The 20,630-nt window shown below is 39.0% G+C and overlaps 1 long non-coding RNA gene across 1 annotated transcript; it reads left to right on the top strand.

Annotated features, from left to right (window-relative positions):
* The first annotated feature begins 2,332 nt into the window (after positions 1 to 2,332).
* Positions 2,333 to 20,317, top strand: LOC137001855 (uncharacterized). Its single transcript, XR_010891689.1, has 3 exons — positions 2,333 to 2,387; positions 10,238 to 10,486; positions 18,631 to 20,317. It is a non-coding gene; the product is annotated as an uncharacterized lncRNA (long non-coding RNA).
* The last annotated feature ends 313 nt before the right edge of the window (positions 20,318 to 20,630 follow it).

Genomic DNA, 20,630 nt, shown 5'->3' with positions numbered 1-20,630 from the left:
GGGGATGCTGGAGTTACCGGCCGGACATTATATTTTTTCGAACAAGAATATCTTTTTATTGGTTGCATAGAATTGTAAATCCTTTTGCAGGAGTAAAGTGTACACAAAAACGGAATTCGGGCTGCTCGACTTTATTTGGAAAAAAAGAATTAATAACAAAATTTGTTTCTATTCATTAATTTCTATTCTGCTCTTAGGATAACATATTGTATAGAGCTATCTATTTTCGTTTTTTATAAAAGTTTAACAGTTTTAAGACGCTGAATAAGAGCAGCCCGAATTGCGGACTGCAGAATAGAATGTTACGGAACTATTAAAATTGGGCTGAAAAGTCTAATGTAAAAAATATTCTTGTCCGACTATTTTTACATACGTGTGCGTCCAATATCGGTATAACAGATGAAAAAATAACAGAAGATTAGTTCCAGGATAATATCAGAGAGGCGCTATACAATAATATGCGAATATATACACGCACCACACATACGCATACACAATACATTCATACTTAGATTATGATTTATGCCGATAATATCACTCTTATTTTTAGTTCCATCGAAATGATGGCGCTTTCGCGTCGGAGTTCGTCAGGCACTCCAGCATCCTCTTAATGTTGAAATGATTGAAAATACGAGTATAATATTAGGTATTTTACAGGAAAAAAAAGCACAGATATGCTTAATTAAAATATATCGCTAGTAGCTCAGTCGCATCGGCACTTGGCGCCAGAATGTATGCAGGAATTTGTTAATTCGAATTGGTTGGCAAGAATTTGCTAATTGGAATGTCGCAGCTTGCCTCCTAATAGAATCAGATTCTCCCGGGATTTCTGGTTCTCGATTCCTTTTGGCGCAACAAAGATATGCACTCTTTATTACGGTGCGCCACCTGGCATCGTCATTTATTGTGCTTTTGATTCTGACGTATTGGAATTTATTGCAGAATTTAAATGTTAAAGTGTCGGGTTTTGTTTGGAGGGATCAAACGATATCTGAATGCATTTGTACCGTCGCTGCACTGATGACTGTGTTAAATGCAAAATAAATCATCCGAGTAGTTTTTAATATGCTATAAAGATTTAAAACAACCACACTGGAAAAAAAGTTTTGTTGTATTATAAGAAATTCTGGTTGATTCTACTAGTACGTTTGTTCAAAAATGGACGAAACAAATTTGTTGTTGGAATTACCAAAAGATTCTGTTAAATTTTATCCTGTTTAAATCTATCAGAATTTCTTGTAAACCTTACTACATCGTGTTGTTAGATTTACAAAACTCTACCAGAATTTCTTGTAAACCTTACCACATTGTGTTGTTAGATTTACAAAACTCTACCAGAATTTCTTGTTAACTTTACTATATCGTTTCGTTAGGTTAACACAACTTTGTAGTTAAAAAACAAGTTCGGATAGGTGTGGTTTTTGTAAAATACTAACAATATATTTTGGTTTAAAGTATACTCAGTGATGTGATGTTTCCTACCGGGCTCCCGGCTCCCGAGCCCGGTAGGAAACATTACATCACTGGTATACATATATTTCATTAAAAAAAAAAAACACCACGTGATCATAAAACTTTTCGGATGTAAGGCTGATGGCAGAGACCGAGACGTAAAAACTTATGTATGTCGTAGTCGTTTCCACACGTATCCAATAACCTTTCACGACTTACGTTTTTCTCTGCCTTACCATACGTCCACGACAGACGTCTACGACAGACATAAGTGCTTACTTCTCGTTCTCTGCCATCGGCCTAACTAATATTCCGTAATGAATTCCACGACGCGACGTGGAAAACTTTAGCGAGCTCAGTTGAGACTGTTCCGACTGCTTAACGCCATTGCTTCGCGAAAGATCTAATGCGCGCGATACACGCCGCGAGTAGCGAGGGCGCAGTAGCAGTGTAACAAATGAATGCGGCGAACAGTTGATCAACCGTTTAGTGAGTGATGACGAAACTGTTGCAGAGCGCTGCGATTTATGTAAATATAACAAGAAGTTTTGTAGATCCAACAAGAAAACACTTATTCAAATCCTTATAGTAAAGTTAACCAAACGGTGTTGATATAAGGTGTAAAATTTTGTGACGATAACCAGAAATTCTGTTTCGTTCGACTAAAATACGGTCAACCAGAAGAATTTTGTTAATATAATAAAACCATTTTTCTCAGTGCATGATTTTACAATTGAATGCCAAATATCACGCATTGAAAAAAGTAATACGAATAAGAATAATTTCAAATTGTTACATTTATAATAAATCGCTAGTTTTAGACCGCACAATTTTTAATGCAATAATGTGAGATTATATATTTGTTTTTTCATTTGTCTGCAGAATATCGGAGCGATTTGATATTCTACGGAGATGCACTCATCGAACGTAACTAGGTAAGCAAAAATTTGCAAACATATTTTTAACAAACCAAATTATTTAGTTATTTATGAATAATATGTAGTCAAATGAAATTTGCAAGAAACCCACCACAAACGGCTCATTGGAATGCCAATTAATGTTTTCGCGCGATGCGTTATTACGCCCACCGCAAGCGGCCTTAATGAGTAATCAGTTGGACGTACTGCCGATTAATACACCGTCGGTATTATTAGAACGGAATGCGACATATTGATCTCTGAATGTAGGCTCGAGCCCGTGCGTTTCCGTTCAGTCCGCGAATTCTCGCGGCATGCCTTCGACATGTGGAGCGTGAAGATGCCAGCGGCATCACGCAAACACGCGGTCCGTAGCGATTGAAATTAGCCGACCGTCGTGCTTACGGCTAGTTGTCTTGCGAAATATTTGCCTGTGCATACTTTTCATCTCTCGCCACTCGCTCTCTACGTGTCAGAATTTCAATACGTCACTGTCAGAAATAAAAGAGACAACAAACCGCTTTATATGCAATCTCTCATCGTCCTAATCTTATATGTAAATTTTACTATGAAATTTAATGAGATGAATAAAGTGAATAAGATGAATGCCGGTTACGTTGCCTTAAAATTATAAAGGCTCTTATTCCAATTGTTTTATCGGATAAATAAGCTTTTATACGTTGGATTATATAAATACATACATGTATATGTAAATTAATAACCATAAAATCTATTTATAGTTAGGAACATTGGTATCGATATTCGTAAGATAGAAATATCTGTAAATATGGATTACGGATATTGGTAAACTAATAGAATTATCGTATTACTGCAGTTACCATATAATTGCAACTAGAATATAAAGTATTTCAGCATAATTAACGCTTATTAATTATTGAAACTTTCTGCGATTTTAAAATTTTAATATATAATTTAATCATAATTTAGCAAGGTTAAACATTGAAATTGAAAATCCTTATTGTTTCTTTTTTATATAATTTTTTTTTAGATTTGTATGAAATTTTGTAGAAAAATTTCTTGTGTGTACAAGAACATGTTATTGTATTTGCATAAAACAATAAAATACAGTTTCCTAATTAGTGGGCGCGCACTCCATTAGTAAACATTCCAATAATAATTGCATTATGAAGTACTTTTTGTTATGCTGGAGTGGTCAACAAAACTATGATTGCACGTTGAATTTCATGTTTAATTAAATGTATGCTAAATTTTACGTAGATTTTACATCAAACTTCAAGTAAAGTTGATAATTAAAACTGATTTTTGAATGTGCTTCCACATACTGCAACTGACGTTTTCCAATCTCTATGGTGTGGTTTAATTGATTCAGAATAATTACTACTATTGTAACAATTGTTGCAATATTTATTTCGCGTTTTTGGACCAGTACTGAATCAACTTTTTTTTATATATTTATTGACTTCGCAAAATTGTCCACTTTAACTCGCGAGCAAATTTATATCTCAAATAAATGACACTTTTTTTGTTAAACAGTAGATACAAATCAAAATCGTGATGTCAAAATGTGCACGCGATATACGACAAAACGCACATTGCGTGCATTTGTTTTCAGCAGCGTGGAATGTCAATATTTGATTAACTTTTACTGCAATTTTATATTGCTTATGAGATTGTATAATTTATCTTTAAAATATTGTAAACTGTGCGTTGAGGGAGCAATTTTTTTTCTGAGTTTTGTGAGAACTGTCCCAATTCTTTTATTTGCATTCACGAAGTAATCTGTAAAAAATTTTGCACAATTATGTCACCGAAATTTACAGATTTGTACACACTGTATATAGAAATTGTAAAAATTAAAAAGCGACAAGCGTGCTGAAACTGACAACTTTTCGCATACAAGGAAGGTGTTACATTTAATTCCAGAACGCGTACACTTTTTAGTAGAATGCATGCACTTTAAGAAGGAGTTGTCCGGGTTAAATGTTATTCTCACTTTATGTTTATTCGCGCGCTGCTGTCTGCTTGCACAAGAGCTTTGCGATTTAACTTTGGAGTGTTCTATTCTATCGGTAACTTTCGGATAGACCAGTAGTAATGAAGCCGTATAGCTCATGTAAATTTACACCACATCAAAGCAACAGCATACCTTTCCCGAATGAATTCGTGATTGTAAACGAGAGAAGTGTATCTATCATAGCGTGTGATAAACGTGTGATTCAGAGAGTAATTTTTTCCCGAGTTTTTTACTAGGACGTTTCGATTTTTTTCATTTGCAAATTTTTCAGCGACAAATAATATTATCATTAAACGCTCCCTTGCTCGGCGTGCAAATCGTGACGAAAGAATCGGAGTTTATTTATAATTCATATTTTCTTAAATCAATGTAGAAAAGGTGCCATTTGGACTCGCCGTTTAAAAACTAGCGCGATGCCAAATGCAAGCGATAAATTTCCTGGGAAATTGCAAGTTTGCAAAATAATAACGCGCGTGAGCGTAGCGTCGAACCGGGAACGGATGTAAATACTTGCGAAATCGCTTTACCGAAAGAAGAGCTGGCTCGACGCCATACAGTTAACGATCGCACCGGTAATCAGAAACAGATGCAAAGCAGGCAATTAACGGGTACGGTGATCGCCGCGCGGAGGAAAATCGCATCCGCGATTGGCTCGCCGGTGAACGATCTTGGCGAATTCTTTCTGTCGCGCGCACGGGCAGCGCGCATTCGGGTAAATTGCATTTCGATCGACCCAGTTTTTATTTCAATTTGTCGTGAATTTATGTGCGAATTATCGGAGAAAGAACACGGGGGAATCGAGAGGCGGTGGCTGTCGCGGGGGACGGAGCTGGGAGAGAGAAATCGGAAGCAAGGGTGCGGGAAGGAGGGCACGATTTACTCGCGTCGTTTCTCGGCGCTCTCTCGCTAACTACAATTCAATTTGCATTTCATCCAATAAATCGCGCCCCTCGTCGCGATGCCTCCTCGGCACACACGCCGACGTGTTTTCCCGTGAATTCTTCATCTTCTTCCGACGTGGCACGGAATGCGCCGCGCAAAAGGGTCTTCGATACCGACTCCCGTTCTCCCTTCGATAACGAGCGATTTTCTTATTTTCTTTTCCTCCGTGAAATGTCCCGGAAAATCGATAAAATTACTTTTCTTTGTCGTTTGTTTACGAGATTGAAGTAACTGTCGGGTGTTCGACAACGCGTTCGCTTATGATAAGAAACACGAGATTTCTTGACATCTTAGCACGTATATTTTATTTATCAGATCTGATAGGTCGTTAAAGATACTACGTGTATCAAACGCAACCCTCGCTCGCGCGATAACGAGCATCAAGTTTACGCACGCAAGAGCGTGCGTGTTTTAATTGCTATCAACTTTAACAGATAGATATTAGATGATTTTTGTGTGTGTTAAAGTAATTACTCTTACATATAAATATTTAAAAAATTAATTAAAGTATGCAAATAGATAAGGAAATCTCGTAGAATTTACGGCTTGCGTAGCTGGAAGTCTTGAGATTGCATATACATTACGAGCGATAAGTATAAGAACTCGAAGGTTAAATTTCAAATATGGCATATATATAATTAAAGTTACACAATTAAGTAGAAATTTAAAGCTTAACGACAAGGTTATATTAATGATTAAATAACATTATTAGGAGCATGTATCGATGCGAGTGCTATTACGAATATCGCGATATTTCGATCTTTATTTTTACAACACTTCCCAGAATACAGGAGCCTCTTAAACGGCGTACAAATAGTCAGCGTTCATTCTTCGCGTGACATGAGCACGCCTAATACTTCACCGACTTTCCAAGCAACGACCCGTTCTCTACCACTTGTTCAACTATATTGCAATCGTAACCCCTTTCCTCCGTGCGTGCGACACGGAAGAAGATCCACGCCGATAAAAAGCGCCGTTGTGTCGGGGCGCTGCAACAAATGCATCCACCGCCGGTCGATCGCGAATTTTCGTGGCGAACGTTTACCACGTAACGACGTTACGTCAGCCAGGCCCACCAGCGATAAATTAAGGTATCTAGAGACCACAGACTGAAAAGGATTTTTGTTTAAATTAAAGTCTGTCTCTAAAGTCCCTGCAGTTTTTCCGCAATATGAAAAACTGGAAAATAAAATAAAAATAAGATAAAATTGTGCAAAATCGATGAAGTGATAAAAAATAATTTGCCTTCTTTGAGGATATCTCTCTATCGTTATTAACTCGATAATTTATGAATTCACGATCGCGGAATAAACACACGCGGCGAAATCCGCATGAGTATCTTCTCGCAAAATATTTTTCCAAACAGATTCCGCGTAGCAGATTATCAAGCAGCCCAGAAATTTGTCATAAATTTTACTTAGCAGTCACCGTATGAAAAGGAAGAGTAGCTAAGGAGCGCAAAAGACATCGCGTCAACTTTGCGTCTCATCTTTTCAAGCGTTTTCCTTTTGCGAGCGGTGGAAACACGGAGAGATAGCCACGGTACCGGTCATCGTACACGCACCGGAAATATTTCGTCGTCATGCAAGCCGCAATCTAGATTACCGGGAGGCTAGCGCGCCTGGGAAAATGCTGGGACGTTGAAATAGGCAATTTTTCTCTCCCATCACACACAGCGTCGCGGCCACGCGTCGAACATTTGCAAACACGTCGATTCGTCGTTTCGCTCGTGTATCTTTCTCTCTGTCCCTCTTTTTCTCTTCCACTCCACTCCTCTCTCGCGCTCCCACGCTTTCGACGATATGAATTTTCGCATGCGTCGAATCGAAAATTGTTTCTGCCTCCAGCATCTCCTACGCGAACTGGAAAATGTTTTTTACCCCGTTCGACAAAAACGACCGTTTTCTCTGATCCATATATACATGCGTGCATTCGTATCCGGCGCGCGCACGCACGTATCTTCGTGCGAGTGTATCTCGCTTTTTTTTTTCCTTTTTTTGTTATTTTCACTCTCCATCGTCGTAAATCCGAAGAGTACATTTTATATCTCGCGGCGCGTCTACTCCAAGCGGATTTTTTTCGGGCAAATAGACGCGTCGAAAAACGCGCGGATATGCGCGACCGTGTCTACTATACGTGAGTCTCGGGCTTATTGCAAAACTTTACGTTTGGTTTGGCTCGCGGCTTGTATGCACCGCGTGCGTGCGCAGAAGATAACGGAGAACGAGTCGTCGTGATGCCGGCGGTATCACGGTTTCTCTTTGTCTCTTTTCTGTTTTCTTCGAAACGAGTTTTTCCACTTGAGACTCAAAATTTCTGTCTGGAATGCACCTCTGTTTTCGAGATCTATTTGATAAAACATATTTAAGATAATGAAAAATTTTACAATACAATTTATAAAAGTTTTACATTTAATTGCAAGAAACACTAACAAATTTTTAACTTGATGAATGCATATTATAGGATAAGTTCTTTTTAATTGTAAAAGAACTAATTTTATATATATTTTTATTTTTCCATTTATTTCTATAAAACATGAAGCTATACTTTACATAATAAAATAACGAAAAGGAAATGAAAGACGAGACGTAAATTTTCTCATTAGAGTAAATTTTATTTTTCAAGAGCGCACGGGCGACTTACCTACTTTTCTTTATTCAGTGAAGGCGCTATGTCTTTTTCCATCTATCCCTATGTTTCGAATCCTAATTTTAGCATAACAACGGAGGAATGTCACCATAGAGAATTTCTACGGCTTCTTAACGGCAGTAGCTTCGAGGGTGAATTGTACCCTCGACGTGAAATACCAATTTTCCCGGGAAAACCGACATTTTACCCTGTACAGACATATTTGCCTTTTCGTGAATACATCTTATGCGATATGTGAATCTAAATGACAAATGTTTTAAAAATTGATAAATGTGCCCGTTTTATATGCAAAAGTTTCAAAATTTTTTATTATGTAAGATGTAATAAATAAATGATTTTGAGAATACACTTCGAACAGTTAGATATAATTAGATATTCTTTTTGTGTCAATCAAAACTTCTTTTGGTTTATGATAAATTTGATAAAATAGTCATATTTTTGAGAATATTTTACACACTGCTACATGCAATTTTACATAAAATCTATAACACATTCGACAGGTACATGGAAATGTATGATTTATAGTCTATGACTTCTCGGACTTTAGCTAGATTTCCTAGAATATCCTGTTCCTTACATAACATCGTGTTTCTCTCTGCTCCGAAGAGCATTTTCCACCGCGCGCGTTCTTATCTCATATTCCAGCTCAGTTGTTTTAAATCCTTGCAACGTCTTTGCTTTACAAGACTCTTCCGCCACTTGAAGTAGTAATAAAGCGCTGAGTGTGGTTAGTAAAATAATTTTCATTAAAATAAATTAGTGCATAATTATTATACTGTTTATTTAATAATGTTAAGTGAGTAATTTACGCCACAGAACTATTTATCTTTTATATTTTTTAAAACACATTACATGCCGAATTCATCTGTCATAATTGGAACAGCTTCTAAATTGAAAACAAAATTGTTATGCATTTACTTATGTTTGTAATATGTTTGTAGTATGTTTGTAAATTATGTGCGTATATGAAAGGAAAATGATGAGAAAGGGAATTGTAGTTGAGATTGTTTCATCACTTTGCGAGCTATCTCGTTTACTTCGGTGACGTCGCGAAGCTACAATGTGCGCTCTATAGTTTCATTAATCGGTACTCCATTAATCGACGATCCCGATTTAATGCATCGAAAACGGACGCCAGATCAGCGCGACGTCAGGATGCAGTCGTTCTGAAGACAATGCAGGCGCGCGACGATGTAACGGCAATGTTGTGCCAGGCGCTTACCTCGAGAACAATGAAGTTTATGCGATACCGAGTGCCGTTATCTTATGACGTCGCGGAGGATTAAGTTTCAAGCACCGACGGAGCTTGCACTCCGAGCGGCTGGTTATGGTGCACCGTGGCGCGTCCGTGTGTTGGAACACGTTTGCTATACTCACCCGGCTCGCCCTCGCAAATTCTGTCCATGCGCGGTTTCCGACGCGGCACTTGCGATAACAATGTATCCGTACGAGCATGTGCGAATGACGTCATATTAATTTCTTTACTCGTTATCGTCGCGGCCACCGCAATTGGTACTTTAACCGCGGGAAGTATCAGGCTAGATTAAAACCAAAATTTATGTTTGTCAAGATAAAGCTCGTGGAAAAAAAATCCGGAGAATTCGTGAAAAGGTTAATTATATTTCAATCTATGTGAGCGAGAGTACAATAGTATATTGTGTATCAAGTGCGGGAAGTTGGCAATTGCCCACGAGTGGGTAGGGAGGGGAGAATGGTCGCACGAGCCGAAGGCGAGTGCGACCATTCCCTCCCTACCCACGAGTTGGCAATTGCCATCCCGCACTTGATACATATGCTATTTTGTAGTACACGTGCGTCGAAAGTAGCCTATTGTAGTATAAGTGCGGGGTAAGTGTAATGATAAGACGCTTTTTACCTTACCAGTTTCTTACATGTGTCACTGCGTGTTGGGCGCAATTGAGATTAGACTTTGGGACAGGGAAGAAGTAATGGCTATTTATTTTCTATCGCGCTGCAAGATGGCGTTGCTTTGTAATGAAATAATAAGTGAAGCGTGCGGTAATAAAGCGGAAGCGTGCGGTAATAAACCGGAAGCGTGCGGTAATAAGTTTGAAGCGTGCGGTAATATGTTGCGTGTGAAATTGGCTACTTTCCGCACGTAAAGCATGCGCGTAATAGGCTACTTTCCGCACGTAAAGCATGCGCGTAATAGGCTACTTTCGACGCACGTGTACTACAAAATTATAAAAATACCCGACATTTCCAAAGAATATTCAAATAATTGTGAATTAAAAAAAATACGAACTTTGCATTCTTTTAGATCTTGCAATGTGAGACTCATCTGGAGACAGTATTAGTCGCACGTGATACACACTCAGTTCACGTAAGCTTCTTACCTGCAAGATTGCCGCGCCTTTCTAATACTAGAGATCTCGCCGCGATTATTAAATAAGGCGCGGCGAAAGTGGCGTTGACGCGGATGGTTAGCGAGCGACCGAGGGCAGGAAATCATGCATAATTCAACGGCGAGAACTTCGTCCACGGTGGCACGATGCTCCAGGAGCTCTCCGTGAGTATCGCCGTTGCATCTTTGGCGTGGGGAATAACGGTACTTTGTTCTTTGCCTCTCTCGTCGCGGCCGGTCGTGCCGCTTTGCGGTTCACGTAATCGTACCGACCCATTAACATCGGCCAACTTTTTGCGACATTTCGAGGACTCGAATACTCCGGCTGGGTTGTTGGAGGATGTTTCAGCTGGAAACTCCTGGGAAACTTCTCGAAGAATTTTAATGGCGCAAAGACAAATTGTCGTCCATCGGGCGAATGTTAATCCCGTTGACGTAATTCCACATCGACGAACTTCCGAAATGTTTCCGCAAATTGTGAAGAAACATAACATCGACGGAAGTTTCGGTCTAACAATTAAAACGTTAAATTATTTAATGGCAGAATTTTCGAGTACCTCGCAAACTTTTATTGCGAATTTTATACAAAATCCGGAAGGGAATTTTTTTTTAATATATGACGTGAATATTTGATAAAATAAAATAATTCTATTTTGAAGTTTTACAAAAATATTTATAGAACAGTGCGAAAACAAAATGCGTTGTCGGCATGTGTGACGAGCGATGTCTTTCATTTGGTTATCTGTAAAATCATCTAGATAGCCTATCAGTCAGGAAACACTCGCCGATCTGAAAAATTGGAAAAAAATCACGAGAAACTATAAAAGGGATTTGATTCGTCCGCGTTGTTTTGCCCTGCCACTCGGCGCATGCATTTTCTCGATGCACATCGAACATATTCATCGTGCTTTCATGCGCTTCCGTTGTACCATCCATAAAATCGCGCGACGCAAATACCTTTAGCGCAATCGCACGGAAGAGACAAGGAACGACATTTCCGATATGACACGAAAACGGGAAACGGATCCTGGAAATTCATCCAAATAGAGTCCATATGACCATTAACTAGCGCGTTACATGAAATGCATGAATTTGCTTGTTGTTAAATATCCAAGGTAAAAAAAGGCAAAATTTTTTTAAATATGTTATATTTGCATTTCCTCAGGCATTTGGAAAATTACCACGAAGCAAATAAAATTAGATTTATCTATAGATATAAATTAAGAATATATAAAAGATATCAAATATTTATATTTACATATTGTTTAGATTATGCTACGGAATCGACAGAAAATTATTTAATACTGTAAGCGATAACGAGCGTTTTCGAAAAGTTTGAGCGATAGACGGCGCTTCAGAAACAGAGCGCATATAGAGATGTATTATGACTACGTATTTGAGCAAAAGGGGGGAGTCCGCTGCCAACACTGACGAAGTGAAGTCGAATACCTTGTACTGGAAGACTTATACCACGAAATATAATATTATCCTGACAGATTAGTTATCTTTATTAAGTATTGATTCCAAATTAATTCACTACAAAATCTCTTACAATGCTGGACACAAAATATGTTTTTTATAGCTTCATTAATTTTATTAATAAACTATACTATTCTATCAATAATTATTTAGTCTATAATAATTGTAGACATTTATCATGTCTTAATGAATGACATTTGAAATCATAACTATTATAAATGATTGACATAATGATTGACAGTCAATATTTCTGGAAATATAATAGAAGTGATAATAATACAATAATTGCCTTTGAATATTAATAACTGTTCTTAAATAAAAAGCTCATATATATCATTATTTTTAATATCAATATATATTTGTAATTATTTGCGAATGATATACGACTCGGAAACGACGTTCAAAGACTTTTAAACTACTCTTAATAAAGTAATTTAACAAAGTACAATAGCTTTAAAAGCGGATGCTTTGCAATCAGGGGCGGATTTCCCATTAGGCTGGACAGGCTATAGCCTAGGGCGGCAGATTTTAGGGGGCGGCAAATTTTTAATTTTTGAATTAAAAAAAAATTTATTAACTTGATTTATTATCTCGATTTATATTCGAAATACATTCTGATTTTTATTAAAATAATCATAATATAAATATGTTCGTGATTATTACTGGTAAAGAGCGTGTAAAGTGCTATTTTTTCCGGCGTTTTCGGCGAAATTTATTTCCTGTTTTTCTCCTCCAATTCTCAACCATTTTTGCTAAAATTTTTTCTTTGAGTTTTTTTAATTTAAAAAATTTTTTTACGTTCTTTACATTTCTGGCTTTATATGCTCGGGGTAATATTAAATATCATAGAAAAAATATCAACAAAATCGGTTGACAATTGGAGAAGAAAACTGGAAACGCGCGCGCGCGAGAGAGAATGTGTTATTTATTATTATTCAAAGAATCCTATATATAAGATACCTGTTTCCTATTTTATTATCTATTTCTTATTTAATTAATAAAAAAATTCCCCCTTGCTCCACTGTCATTAAGGGGTGGCAAATTTGATACAGCCTAGGAGCGGCAGAAACCGAAATCCGTCCCTGTTCGCAATACTACACTTAATTACTATATGGCGCGATATGTGATTTATTGACCTCTCATAAGCTGGCAGGACCAAATCAGCAGAATCGAATGCGACTTATCGGAAAATTTAGTACTCATTTTGTACTATTTTGTACCACAAAAAATAATTTTGTACCCCGTGCCATTTAAGAAAAAATCGTGGCGCTGCCAACTTCATATTAAGCTAGCAAAACCAAAAAAAAAAAATATATATATATAAATAAAAAATACAACGTATACAGTTAGCGCTGAATTTGTATTAATTTGTACCACCTAAAAAAAGTCAAAATATTTCCATTAACCCCTTAAAACAACCCTTATTTCGTCTATCCTAGAAAATAGGACATTTTTTTTCCGATCTTTTAAGAATTTAACCAGCAAAATTGAACTAATTTTATCTTATTATTTACCACTTGTCATGTACTATTTTGTACCACCAGAAAGAATTTTGTACCCCGTGTTATTTGAAAAAAATCGTGGTCCTGCCAACATGATGTGGAACTATCCGAATAAAAATTATTAAAAAATAACAAATAACGATAGATTCTATTAGTACTGAATTTGTACTAATTTGTACCACACAAAAAAAGATTTTTTTTCAAATAACACGGGGTACAAAATTCTTTCTGGTGGTACAAAATAGTACATGACAAGTGGTAAGTAATAAGATAAATTTAGTTCAATTTTGCTGGTTAAATTCTTAAAAAATCGGAAAAAAATGTCCTATTTTCTAGGATAGACGAAATAAGGGTTGTTTTAAGGAGTTAATGGAAATATTTTGACTTTTTTTGGGTGGTACAAATTAGTACAAATTCAGCGCTAACTGTATACGTTGTATTTTTTATTTATATATACACTCACCCGAAAAAAAAGCGGTACACTGAAAATGTGGGAAAAATTCATCAAATTTCAACTGACGATAACTTCGTAAATAATAAAGATAGAAAGTTCTATAAAATATGGAAATGAAGCTAAAAATCTCTACTTTAAGAATCAATTTATTTCAATGTTGCAAAATAAATTTATTGAAAATGGCGGATGACAAAGCGCGAGCATGCAAAATTGAAAAATAATGGTTCGAGTTTGCGACGGTGCACGGTATAAACAAAAAATTGTAGCTTATTGGGATCAAAAGCGTACGAAAGTACAGAGTCTCCTCTTTAAAATGCTTTTTTATGCATCTCGATACGATGATTTTTCGCCGAGAGATTCGCATTTGAAGAAAAAGGCAGATTCTTACTTCTAGGCCTCTCACTTACAGTACAGTCTGCAAATCGTTCTCCAACGCGACGGTATACTCGTTCTCGTCCGTCTGAAGAATACAGACAAAAACGAGATTCGTCGCTAAAAAGAACGGTACTCTATTCTGCATATGTCCAGCCTGCATGCTCGACAGCAAAATTGAGTCGAGTTACGCGATGGCGACGCATAAGCGAAGGTACATTTGCTGGCCTGTGCGGAAAAAGACCGTGTTCCGCTAATCTGTTTCGAATAGTGTCAACGGATACATTACATTCGCGGACATCTCTTAAATTGTTTCGAATTTGAACAGCCGTTCGATGTCTGTCTCTTAATGAATTTAAAACAATAAATCGGTCATCGTTTTCATTCGTACAACGAGGACGTCCCGAACCAGGTCTTCTTTGGACAGAATTAGTCTCCAAGTACCTAGCATAAGCACGTTGCACGGTTGACACTGATAAATCAAGTGCCTCAGCAACGTACCTTCGACTTCTCCCATCTTCAATTAACGCTACAACTTGAGCAGCTTTTTCAGGACTTATCGTCGCCATAATTGACCAATAATTTCAATGCGAAAAGATTAATTATTGTTTACTTTGACGAAGTCGTACGAATAAGTAACGCGTCTCGAAAGAAAAAGATCAAGAGAAATCAAGCACTCTTCTCGCAATGTGCGGTCGAGCATAAACAAAAAGTCAGGGCGGAGAAATCACAAAAGATCTGCAGACATCTCCTTCGGATGCAAAACAATTGATTGAAAAATAATGGTTCGAGTTTGCGACGGTGCACAGTATAAACAAAAAATTGTAGCTTATTGGGATCAAAAGCGTACGAAAGTACAGAGTCTCCTCTTTAAAATGCTTTTTTATGCATCTTGATACGATGATTTTTCGCTGAGAGATTCGCATTTGAAGTAAGAATCTGCCTTTTTCTTCAAATGCGAATCTCTCGGCGAAAAATCATCGTATCGAGATGCATAAAAAAGCATTTTAAAGAGGAGACTCTGTACTTTCGTACGCTTTTGATCCCAATAAGCTACAATTTTTTGTTTATACCGTGCACCGTCGCAAACTCGAACCATTATTTTTCAATTTTGCATGCTCGCGCTTTGTCATCCGCCGTTTTCAATAAATTTATTTTGCAACATTGAAATAAATTGATTCTTAAAGTAGAGATTTTTAGCTTCATTTCCATATTTTATAGAACTTTCTATCTTTATTATTTACGAAGTTATCGTCAGTTGAAATTTGATGAATTTTTCCCACATTTTCAGTGTACCGCTTTTTTTTCGGGTGAGTGTATATAATTTTTTTTTTGGTTTTGCTAGCTTAATATGAAGTTGGCAGCGCCACGATTTTTTCTTAAATGGCACGGGGTACAAAATTATTATTTGTGGTACAAAATAGTACAAAATGAGTACTAAATTTTCCGATAAGTCGCATTCGATTCTGCTGATTTGGTTCTGCCAGCTTATGAGAGGTGATTTATTGGTCGCAGTTCACTGATGATGACAAAAAAGATCGCGTGTTATTAACGTATACTGTTCTCGCGGCTCGGCGCAGCTCACGTATTCATAGACGCTCTTAATCTCTTCGATCCGCAGCGAATGTACCGCTGCAACAAATTACTAGAACCGTGCGCGAAGCTGAGGGACGCCCCCACAAATCCGCTATCAAACGATTCGACGAGATATCGCGGCACAATAAAAAAAAAGAAGCAATGAAACTAGTAGCGCGGAATGTCAAGAGTGACCACAAAAATATGAGGTACCAAATTGTTCTCTATAATTCTCCTCTCTGCAGCATTTTGGAAGCGATTTGGGGGAAATTAAATGGAGGAAAGGGGACAGGAAAATAAATTAAATATATACGGTGAAAACAGCACGTAATGTAATAATTTATTCATCGGATAATAATGACGATAATAATCCGGGATTACCGTATAACAGGCTAGAATTTATATTGAGGTTTCAACGCAGGAAGTAGTTTACACTCTAATTGAATCCGGCAAATATGTTTGCCCCGAAATCCGAAATGAAGCTTCCGCCGCGTGCAATCATCTCTCTTCCTCTTCACGCGTTTGCCGACTTCAATTTTACAATTCCGTCAAAAATCACTCCGTAAATTAGAGCGTGACACAGAGAAAGGGGAAGAGAGAGAGAGTGAGTGAGAAGCAGTCGGGGAAAAAAGGGAGGATAAAAATCCATCCGCTTGTGCCTGCTTTAACCCGACAGCGAGCTCCTACGGGATTTAGGAAGCGAGAAAGTTTGCTCGGACGATGCCGCGTTAAATTAAATTACGGCGAAATTGCATCGCGAATTTGCGCGTTGCGAGCTTCTGTACAGGCGCGCAGAAAGTAAGAGGAAACGAGGACGCGCAATAAGAGGCATGTGGGATTGCTCGCCCGGATAAGGTACGAATCGCTTATTTTTCCAATTATTTTCAAGAGCTCAGCCATCTTTCTCGGTCGGATGACATTTGCGCAAATTAAAGATTAATGAGATTTCTAATATAGAAATGGAAATTTTTCAAGCCTTCAGAGTAGATTATTTTTTCTGAATATAAAATCAAAGAGAATACGCACTGAGATATCTTTCAGTTCGCAAACTTGAAAACGACTTTTTATAATATCGAAAACTTGTGAATTTTCTTTTGATGCGTATGTACATCTTCTTACTCGCATTGCCGAAGCTCAGCCAAGACCTTCCTTGGGATATCTTGAACTCTAATTAGCAGAAAGTTAACTACCACGAACCTTGCAACATGCCGGAAACAACGGGCGAGACGTCGCGTACGTTTTCGTTGAAGCGAACAGTCAACGCGTGCATTTGCTCTTTAATAGTCTTGCATGTATCAGTTTGCAGTGAAACCGAACTGCTGGATTCTAATTCCGTGGTCTATTACTTTCCACCGAGCTATCTGCCTTTCATTTGTAGAAACCCTCCTCGCGTTCTCGATATTAATGACATACATAAGAGCAACGCCGCACGCCGTGTAATTAACCGTAAGAATAATTCCACGGAAGCAGATATGACTCGAGGCTACTATTTTACACTCGAGTAACGCGGGAAGGAAGTCGAACGGCAAAGGACGCGATATTCGTTACTTGCTTCCGTACTTGTCGAGTGGTACTTACTGGCAACCGCTCGCTCATTACCACAAGTTACTTAGTGATGCATTAATGCGGTGCCCGAGCACACTCAGCGGTCCATTTCCGCGCGCTAACGGTTCGCCTCTCGCCTCGCTGGACCGTCTGAATGCGACGGGGGGAGAGAGCGAGAGAGAGAGAGAGAGAGAGAGAGAGAGAGAGAGAGAGTGAGAGAGAGAGAGAGAGAGACGCGCTTGTATTTTATATATATTTTCCTCGGTGGCGCGGCGCATCGCAACCGGCGAGGACATTATGCATTTCTTGTATATTACCTGTCGTTCTTACGATTTTCATCCTTTTTCTCGGCGCGCACTTCTCTCTCCCTTCATCTCCATTTGTCTTATCTTCTGCATTCCCTCCTCGTCGGCGCCATTCTCAAGCTCGCTCCTGTCCCTTCCGCCCGATGCGAAATTGCAGAAGTCTGGCGAGAAACTACGGTGGCACATGCACGCTACTGGCGCCGGTGTTGGTGCCGCGGAATCAGCCTCTCGGACGTACTTAAGAGATGGAACATGCGCAAACGCAATTTTTTATTACAGCCGGAAAGTCCGCGAAGGGTGCACTCTGCGAAATCAGGTAGACACCCGCCACAGGAATTACTTTCGCGTGTCGCGCAGGCATAATTCCGTCGTCCTCCGTCTTTCCGTATCTACCGTGCTTTTTACATTTGTAAAGTGCAAACTGCCGCATCACCTTTATAAATGCCGTTACTTAAAGTACATCTCATTTTATGCGAAAGGTATTATTTTTAATGAAGAAATTTTTATATTTTTATTTTTTTTTTTTAATTACTTACCTACCATATTTCACCATTCACAGAACAGTAATATTGAAAAAAACGTAGTAAATAAATGTTTATGTGGAAACCGCAATCTACTCTCAACGTAATTCGCACGCGCGTCCCTCGTCACGTTTTTTCATTCTTTAACCCGGTGAGGCCGTCTCGCCGGGTGCAATTGCGTGGCGCGAGACTGCCACATCTCGTCGGCAATTTGTCACGATTTGTTTTATCACCGGTTTAGTCGAACGTATGGCGATGTGCCCGTGTAACCGACCGTACGATTACGCGCGCGTTGCATATATATATATCATCACGCAAGAATACATTTCTGCGGCATGATTCCGAATAGCAAATTACCGGCCATTGTTGCTAACCCTTTAATATCACATACACGGCTACACACCAATACACACATACACCAAAATGAATTACTTCCGCCTTTTATTCCGAACAAAATACCGCGAGCGATACGATACAATAACGATACAATATTTCCATTCAATATTGTAAAAATTTATCTTTGTCTAACTTTGACAATATCTTTTTCTCTTTTCAGACCGAAATAATTGACCAGCGAGCGTGCAGAGAAACCAGACGTCGAAGATTTTCTCTTATTCAAGAAGCGGAGGCTCTCTAGCTGGAGCGAGCCACGACGCAGCGCAAGTGGTATGTACCGGAAGTATCTTGGGGTTTTGCAGATTTCAGCCGCAAGTTTGCCGATGTTAAAATAGTGCCGTGCTTGCCGGCGCGCCCGCCGACCCATCGCGCGGCCTGAATGGTCGCGCTTGATAACAAAACTCGTTGCGACGAGGATATTAATGCCCGCGCGAAGACGCCCTTAATAAGTCCGCGACGTAATGAAAACCATTCATATAAAAGTTTTCCGCGGACGCTGACGCTTTAATTGAACGAGGAGGTCGCGCCGCGACGCGACCAGACTTGCCCCCGCCCGCCCGCCCGCCTGCACCGGCTTCCGCCGGCGCTCTTCTTACACCGCGCGCTGTAACAAGATGTCAGAGATTACCAGGGACTCTTCGCGCTTCGTTGGCTCCTCCGTAACTTTCCCGCATCCTGCCCCTAGTAACTTTCATTAAAAATTTTCTATCGGGCGAATCCCGCGACGGAGCCCGCCAATTTGATATCGAGCTTTTGCCACTTCATCGGGAATGGAGTAGAAAGTTATTCACTTGTTCCGCCCATGGTGGAGCGAAAGAAAAAGGAAAAGAAAAAATAGAAATTTGCCGGAGAATGAACAGGAAACTCTTTGGGATGATATAACGGAATTTCAAGCGCGCGGCCAGAAATTAGTTATTTCTGGATAGCAAAGAGAAAAGAAATGCTGAAATTAAAATGAATTTATTATGCGGGGGGGAAGATCCACGCTCTATAGTCGGAATTCACAATTGATGTCATCGGAACGTTGTGGAACGTTGTTTTTCTTTTTCTTTCTCGCACGTAGGTAATCCCCACGATGTCATTTAATTTTATCAAAGACGTCGCGGACGCGTCGAATATCGAAGACGGTCGTCGATACGAAGAGAGTTTTCCTTCCCAGCCAGGTTTAATTTACTTATTCCGATTGACGGACGTCACGCTCGCGCTGCATTTAATTTCGTCGCGGTCAGACGCGTAAAAAGTGGAAGAAAAAAGTCCGATACGTTGAACCCGCGGGAAAACTGTCATCGTTCGTTCTGTTTTCGCAGATATTCGCCATTCTCCGGCGTTCTCACGCGCTCTTTTTCGTCCGCCGTCGAACTGTGGCAACCAGTGGGCTTATTAATTTTTCATCGCTCGTTCCCGTTATATAGTGCCGATTTCAGCGCCGGCCGGAATAAACGAGCGACCAATTTTTGCGGCGCCGCGCGGCGGCCGCTTCGATTTAACGAGCGTGATTTAATCGCGCCCTCGAGCTCACTCACCCTGCCGAGCAGCGCCCCTATCACCCCGGGCTGGCCCCGTTTAGGAGCAATTAATTCAGCGGAAACGTACGGGTCGATCGTACTCTCGACACAGCATAGTAATTGCTACCGCGAGCCTTAAACGTACGCGATATATCTAATATTTACGAAACGTATTTATCGACCATGCGTTCTATTAGACTCGAGTGGATATACATCGCTTCTACATTTACAATATCTTTAATATTAGCGCAAATGCGTAACTAAAAACGCTTGAGTGGAAAGAGTAAGAAATTGAATTGTATCGTAACTTTTATTAATATTTTTCCGTTTTATATTATTTTAAGAGATATAAAAATATCTTTTATCTTTAAAATGCTTGAAAAAATATCAAAGCGACTTCAAATTAACTAGAAAAATACCAAAGAGAAGACAACAGTATTAAATTTTCCAATGTCTTTGCGCGTTGCATGTTTTAAACGTGGAATACGAGAGAGTTACGCTTTGTTTGCTTTCACAAGCTGTTTCATTTCGTAAAAGGCAAATTTGTCTCGTGAAAGTTTACATAAAGCTATGTATTATTCGCGCTTCGAGCATCAAATGTACGCACGTAAGTGCCTGTGTGTCTCTCGCTAATTCGGAGCACGCATATTCGCGT

This window comes from Linepithema humile, unplaced genomic scaffold (genome assembly GCF_040581485.1).
Source record: "Linepithema humile isolate Giens D197 unplaced genomic scaffold, Lhum_UNIL_v1.0 unplaced_2, whole genome shotgun sequence".
NCBI classification, from domain to species: domain Eukaryota; kingdom Metazoa; phylum Arthropoda; class Insecta; order Hymenoptera; family Formicidae; genus Linepithema; species Linepithema humile.
Note: the sequence above shows the minus strand (reverse complement) of the source record. Positions and strands in the feature narration are given on the sequence as shown.